Source organism: Lissotriton helveticus, chromosome 1_1 (genome assembly GCF_964261635.1).
Source record: "Lissotriton helveticus chromosome 1_1, aLisHel1.1, whole genome shotgun sequence".
In the NCBI taxonomy this organism is placed as follows: domain Eukaryota; kingdom Metazoa; phylum Chordata; class Amphibia; order Caudata; family Salamandridae; genus Lissotriton; species Lissotriton helveticus.
The window spans coordinates 1,954,123,095-1,954,130,191 of NC_136057.1; the positions used below are offsets into that span (position 1 = coordinate 1,954,123,095).

At 45.1% G+C, this 7,097-nt stretch overlaps 1 protein-coding gene across 2 annotated transcripts in view; it reads right to left on the minus strand.

Annotated features, from left to right (window-relative positions):
* The window catches only part of NEK7 (NIMA related kinase 7), a 364,704-nt gene extending 358,519 nt beyond the window's left edge, over positions 1-6,185 (minus strand). Inside the window, exon 1 of one of the 2 annotated variants that reach the window (XM_078643944.1) lies at positions 6,055-6,185. The gene's annotated coding sequence lies outside the window, so the exon portion shown is untranslated. The remainder of the gene's footprint in view (positions 1-6,054) is intronic. The other variant, XM_078643953.1, reaches the window with a different exon arrangement.
* Positions 6,186-7,097: the final 912 nt, after the last annotated feature.

Here is a 7,097-nt window from a genome sequence, read left to right on the forward strand (position 1 = left end):
CTAGTACAGATTTAAGACCTTCAGGAATTTTAAGAGTTTATGGAAGCAGGCAAAGACATTTGCAACAGTTGCTGGTTTTCATGCGTACTCCTAGCCAACTTTAAGCAATTCCATTTTCCACAATAGAAACTTTTACTCCTGTGTTAGTCAGAAGACAATGTTCAACCTTTTCCAGGATGTGAAGGGTTCCAACACAAATGTGTGAATAACTTTAAATATGTACCTTTGTATGTATGCACAAACACAGTGGGCATTTCAGTTCTGGAAAGACCACCTTCTGCCTACCATCAATCCCCTGAGTAGATCTGCTAATACATAAAGAGTGTAGCCAACAATTATGGCTAGAAGGGAGGTGTGGAACACGGAGATAAAATGATCCGTCAAAAAAATGTACAATGTGGTCAAGCAGAGAATGGCACGCTGGGAGATGAGTTCCTTCATCCCCAATTTGTTAGCGAAGCACTGGGCTGCAATTAGAATTTGAGTTTATTTACATGAACTGTGTGCTTTCGAGTGAATGCTGAAAAATGTATTTTGCCAGGACAATTCAAAAAGAACTTCATTAGAAGCTGAAGTAAGAAAGAGAAAAAGACACGCAATTGATGTACGGAATCCAGAACAAATCAAAACATTCCCCCCCCCCAGTCAAGAGATCTGGGTTAAATCCATCATTCTTTTGCTCACCATTCCACCCCAGTTTAGACCTGGCCATATGCAAATCAGTCTTGACCCTGTGCCTCATGGGAATAGTCCAGCCTGAACTGCCAAGTATCCTAGGACTGGTTTTGGGGTTTCACCCCTTTTCACCCAGGATAGCTTGATTCCAGTGGCACAGTGAGCCCAGGACCCACGTCTCGGCATACCTGCCGCACTTAGAGCGAGAAAGCAAAAGACACACAAATGATGGACGGAATGCAGAACAAACCAAAACACTCACCCCGTCAAGAGATCTGGGTTAGATCCACCATTATTTTGCTCACCATGCCACCCCAGTTTAGACCTGGCCATATGCAAATCAGCCTTGACCCTGTGCCTCATTGGAACAGTCCAGTCCGAACTGCCAAGCCAGGGCCCATGCTCTCCATGCCACTGGAGTCAAGCTATCCTGGCTGAAGAGGGATGAAACCCCGAAACCGGTCCTAGGATGCTTGTTTCCAGTCCAGGGGGGACCTGGCCTGCCAGTTCGGGTGGGACTGTTCCCATTGGGCGCAGGGTCAAGACTGATTTGCATGGTGAGCAAAAAAACAATGGATTTACCCCCAGATGCATCAAGAACCCATTTTGCTATTCCTTAATAGCAAAAAATAACGATTCTCTATTAAGGAATAGCAAAATGCAATGCATGAAGAAATCACAAAAAAAAATAGCGATTTCTTAAAATTCCTTAATTGCGGCTCGCAAATTGCGAGTTGCAATTAAGGAATACCTCCCCATTCATTCCTATGGGCCTATAGGCCCATAGGAATGATTGGGAAGACATTCTCAATTTCGAATCGCAAATTGAGAATGCGATTTCAAGGGTGCAGGGGTGTCCTTTGGATGTCCAAAGGACACCCTGTTGCACCCCTGAAATTGATCTGTGCACATATGTTGCGCACACACATGCCCTAAGGGCATGTGTGTGCGCAACATGAAACTTTGAAAAATTCACTTTAGTGCATTTTTCAAAGTTTTTGCAAATTACCATGAAGTTCAACTTCATGGTAATTTGCGAGCCCTATTAGCGAAATCGCTATTTTTTCATCTTTAATGCATTGCATTTAAGGAATCTCAATTTGAGATTCCTTAAATGCAAGTAATCGCAATTTTGCGATTTCTTAATTTGCGATTTTTGCATTTGGGATGATGCATCCCAAATGCAAAAATACCGGTTCCAAAGGGGCGATTCTGAGATTCTGCCCATTTGCGAGCGGATTTTACCTTGATGAATCTATGCCAAAGGCCCAGAGCTCTGTACTGGGGTGAATGTATGACATTGTTCTGCATTCTGTCCATCAAATGTTCTTTTTGCAGAAGTAAGAAAGAGGGCACTGATATTTCCTTAATTCCCCTACTACGGGCATAATGGAAGTTATGTTATGTTATTTTATTTTATAGCTCGCACAGCTACTCCGCAGAGTGTCCAGGTGCAACCCAAGGGGGGCAGAGCAGGTTGTACTAAACAAAGAGAAAAGTTTTTAAAGGTTTTTCTTGAAAGCCATGGGGTCTTGGGTGTTGTGTAACGCAAACGGCAGTGCATTCCAGGCCAAGGCAGCTTTGAGGACAAGAGAGCTGCCACCCAACCTTTGTCGTTTGAAGCGGGGAACCTGGGCTAGAAGTTGAGATGGAGAGGAACCTGGGCTAGAAGTTGAGATGGAGAGGGCAGATGTCTTGTAGGGGCATAGAAGGAGAACCGCTTCTGAAGGTACGCCTAGGACATGGAGGGTGCGATGAGCAAGGACTAGGGATTTAAATTTGACCTGTTCAGCGACGGGGAGCCAGTGCAGTTAGCGAAGGTATTGTTTCACGCTGCTCTATTAGGGATGTCAAGAAGAAGCCTGGCTGCCGCATTTTGGACCACCTGTAACTTATTCAGCAGGTAGTCAGGGAAACCAACATAAAGTCATAGACTAGTCGGGATAAGATAAGAGCACGGATAACCGTTTCTTTCGCAGCCCTAGTTAGGAGATGGAGAAAGTTCCCGAGGGATTTCTGTTGCCCAAAGCAGTTACCGGCAAGCTTCTTGACCCGAGTGGAAAATGATAGGTTCTCCTCAAACCAAACCCCCAGGTTCTTAGCGGTTTCCCAGTCTTTGAAAGCATGGAGAACTTGGGTGGGCAGATCGTTTCTCTAAAGTTAGGGGGGAATTTTTCATAGAGGAGTATCTCAGACTTCTCGTTGCACTTAAGTTGAGCAGCGGCTAGCCACTTAAATACAGAAGTCAAAAAATGTTTGTGGAGGTGACGGAGTCCATGTTTTTACCCCAGGTAAATAGGAGCTCTGTGTCATCAGAGTAGGCAATGATTTTAGCCGTAAAGTCCTCGGGTAGTTGGAGCAGTGGGGTAGCGTAGATGTTAAAAAGAAGGGGGCTAAGGGAAGACTCCTGGGGGACACATGTGGCCACTGTCAGACGGGATGAAGAGCATGGCTGAAGCCAGACCTGTTGCATCCACCTCTCCAGAAAGGACTTATGCCAGCCCCAAGCAGTGCCAGAAACACAAATCTCTGCAAGTCGAGAGAGCAGCAGTGAGAGTGAGGAGGTCCACTGGTTTGTCCGCAAGAGGGTCAAAAACATCAAGATGGTGTTTCTTGAGTGATCACGCATTAATCATAGCAGCGAGAATTGGAGGTACCCGAGTGGGCCTACTGGATGAGACATTTGGGCTGAGTGTGCCAGGCCAGAACCCAACCTGAAATCACACATTGGGCAGATGGTATCTTGACAGTTGAGCACATCCCAGTAACTATGACGGGAGCATAGTTGGGGGCGGAGTGTCCACAGATATTCGCTGGTTTAGCTCAACCTACCCTCTGGAAGGGGTGCCTGACATGCAGCGTGGCTGGCGCTGGCCGCTTCTGGGACGCTGACGGGCGCAGATGGGCTTGCCTTAGGCGCACATTCGTTGCGCCAGTGGCACGCCCACCCAGCACGCATTCTTATAGGAAAAAGAACTCTGACAACTAGAGCGCGCACTGAACAAAGATGGCGTCTCTAGTTGTTAATGAGAGGAATCAGTAAGTAACTGCCGACAAGGTTATCCGGTCACGGTCAGTTACGCAGCAAAAAGCCCAAAGCCCCTAACCCTCAAAAAAAATTCATACAGTGCAAGTTCCTCCTTTCAAATTCGAATTCATTCCCCTTTCAAATTAATTTTAAGAACAGTAAGCAATAAACAGTTTTAAGAGCAGTAAAAACAGTTTTAAAACGATAGTTGAAAAACAATAGCAGCGAGAGTACAATTGGGCAGCAGCGATCACAGCGAGAGTGCAAATAGGCAGCGTGTCAGAGTAACACCACAGTAAACCCCTCAAGGCCTGGCATATTCAGAGACCTAATGTGACCAGGAAGCTAGCCTAAACAGCTTCCCTGGACTGGAAACAAACATTCTGAGACCGGTTTTGGGGTACAGTGGCACAGCGAGCAAGGGACCCACATCTGGGCATACCCATCCCACTTACAGCAAAAAGTGCTGCTGCAACAAATGATGGGCGGAATGCTGAATCAATCAAACATTCACACCCCAATCAGGAGATTGGGGTTAATTCCATTGTTCTTTTCCTCACTACACCACCCCAGTTTAGGCCCAGCCATAAGCAAATCAGTCTCAACCCTGCTCCTCATGGTAACAGTCCAGCCCTAACTGCCAAGCTGGGTCTTCCCTAGACCTGACAAAGGCTTGGAAATACCACATCCAATATAACATTTTTGTATTTGTATATTTTCGATTAGTGGCTTGATTTGCAGCTACTGGCTTTATGAATGTTTATGTATGTTGCATCTATTTGGAACAGTGTTTAGAGCTCAAGGAATTATGCATTCCGCTCACCCATGAACAAAGGAACAATGTTTATAGCTAATGGATCTATGCATCCTGCTCACCCGCGAACAATCAGCATTTGGGGCAGTGAGGTTGACTTAATGTTTTATTAACGCCAAGGCCTTTGTAAGAATGCCACCTTTTAAACATGCACAACCTAGTTTCACAAACAGATGCACATTCTTGGTAATCTAGATCTGCACTACAGAACATTTTTGACTCAATTCCATATTAAAATATTTTTTGTTGAAAGGAATTCAGTAGTGTGATATGTATTTCAAATTCAAAGTCAAGGACATGGGTGTATTTCCAATTCAAAGTCAAGGACATGGGAGGCAAACAACTGGCGAGCATGGCATGAACAAAGTGTACTAGCAACAATATTTGTAGTGAGAGAACTGCCTCACCTAGCCTGGAGTTGGCTAACACCAAAGCGTCATAAAACCTCTAAAAGTGCTAAAGAGACTTGTGCCCTAGAGGGAATGTGACAGCTACAGATATAGCATCATCATCTTAGACAACTAACATTTTAAGCAAATGCAAAGTAATTTAAAGCGTACTAGACAATGCCACAGATACAGTTAAAGATGGGAGTAAACGATTAAAAAAATGTAGCTGTGCAGACTATTCTGTTTCACCTTTAGGCATAGTTTCTCATTATCGTACCGACGCTAATGACGAGGCATGTCTACTGCAGCAGTACTGCACAATGCCTGCAGTAGCCTTTTCTTTTGTAATATTTGGTGATCCCTTTGGGTTTGAATTTAATCGATAAAATGTGAGCTCAATATGAAACGGCGTTACATTAAGTATGTGGATATCGCCTGTAGTGTTAAAATGAAAATTGTTTAATACAAATATTTTAAAACAAAAATGTTGTCGTAATTCATGATGGGAGTGCGGTCTGATTTACTGCCAGTTGGGCCTTTATTTGCAACTGAAATCGCAAATTGTATCTTTTTCTATAAAACGCTCTCCAGATTAGGCAACAAAAGTAGTGGACAACTTTTTACTGCAAATCGCAAATCTGGTTACATGAGTAATCAAAGGCGAAAGCTTGGACACAGTGCTAAGTATCAAGTAACATTGGGTTCTTCTGTTGTGGCTGTGCCTATTAAGCAGAGTTTAACAATTCAGAACGTGCAGCAAGTTGTGTTGCCACCAGGCAAACTCCCAAGTTAAACAGTAACGAGAAGGATTCCAAGCTAGAAAGAGATTGGGGATAGGGGACTTTTAACACAATTAATGAAAAATAAATAACCAATGATTACAGTGGGCTTTGGACTATTGATTATTATTGCTTGTTTTTTCTGCCAGTCTCGTTTGGCTTGCTTTTAATGCTAAGGCTTTCCCTGCTGTTCTTGTGTTTGTCCTTCCCTGGACGTTTATTGGCGGGGCTTGCCAGCATTCACATACTTTCTCATTCTCTCTCTCTCTGATAATAAATCTTGCAACTACAGACGCCATCCTATCCCCCTACTGTCCAATTTGTAATTCACGAGCCGCTGCACAACTACAATGAAAGGAAAAAACTTACCTTACAGCTAGGAAACCGTCAATAATCCTTTGATCTATTCACGGACTGGCAGCCCTCTTTCAGACCAAGGAACAGAAGTACGTCTGTTTGCGCCCCATTCTTGCTTGTGCGCATGCGTGCGATTGCGTGCCATCGCACGCATGCGCACTATGCAATTTGTCATAGAACAGGTATTTCTAAGCGTCCCGGTGTTCCGCTGTTTTAGTGCGCATGCGTGTCATTGTACGCATGCGCTTCACGCAGTAGAATCTCGCCTGTGCATGCGTGTCATTGTACGCATGCGTATGGTGCAATTTGTTATCGCAGATGTATTTTAAAGGTCCCCGCGCAGCAGAGCCAGTCCGTGAACTCTTATCTGGATTGGTAGGAAAGTATGTTAGTCTGGCGACGGACGGATGTAGTACTAGCACGTGAGAAGTGTACCATTGGAGCTATCAGAAAGGCGAGACCTAGCATGGGTCAAGTTAATGCGGTACGCAGGCTGCATGGACCAGAACCCCCTAGAAGCTCAGCCAGACGACTGGAGAGGCCGGGGTCTGCCTGCGATGCGTGCATGAGATTGTGAGATACCATGTATTTGCGTCCGTCTAAACTAGCGGTCGTAAACACCTGTTTCTTCTAGAGATGGGCGAACCAGTCATTAAGGAGCCAAGCCGAGGGTCTGACTGAGCTCAAAGTCCGTGCAGGGGCTGAGCACTGGAAATATGTGGCATGTCAAAGGAACATTGCACAACAAGCATTGACATACCCAATAGGTGTCGCTTTTGGGACCTTATAAGTATTTAGTTACGCAGCACAATATCCTTAGTGCAACAACATCAACTGTTGCATGGCTAAACACATAAGGTCCCAAAGGTGAGACCTATTGGCTATGCCAAAGCTTTTTTGGGGTGTCCTCGAGTCCTGTGGTTGGGGGGGGGGGGCAGACGTGCGCACGCCCCCTCTTCTATCTACGTCTCTTGTCAAAGCAGCATCGCCGCTGGTTCCCAAACTACCATTAAGACTTCAGAGTCTCTCCAGGCACCAATGGCTGCGCACACCCT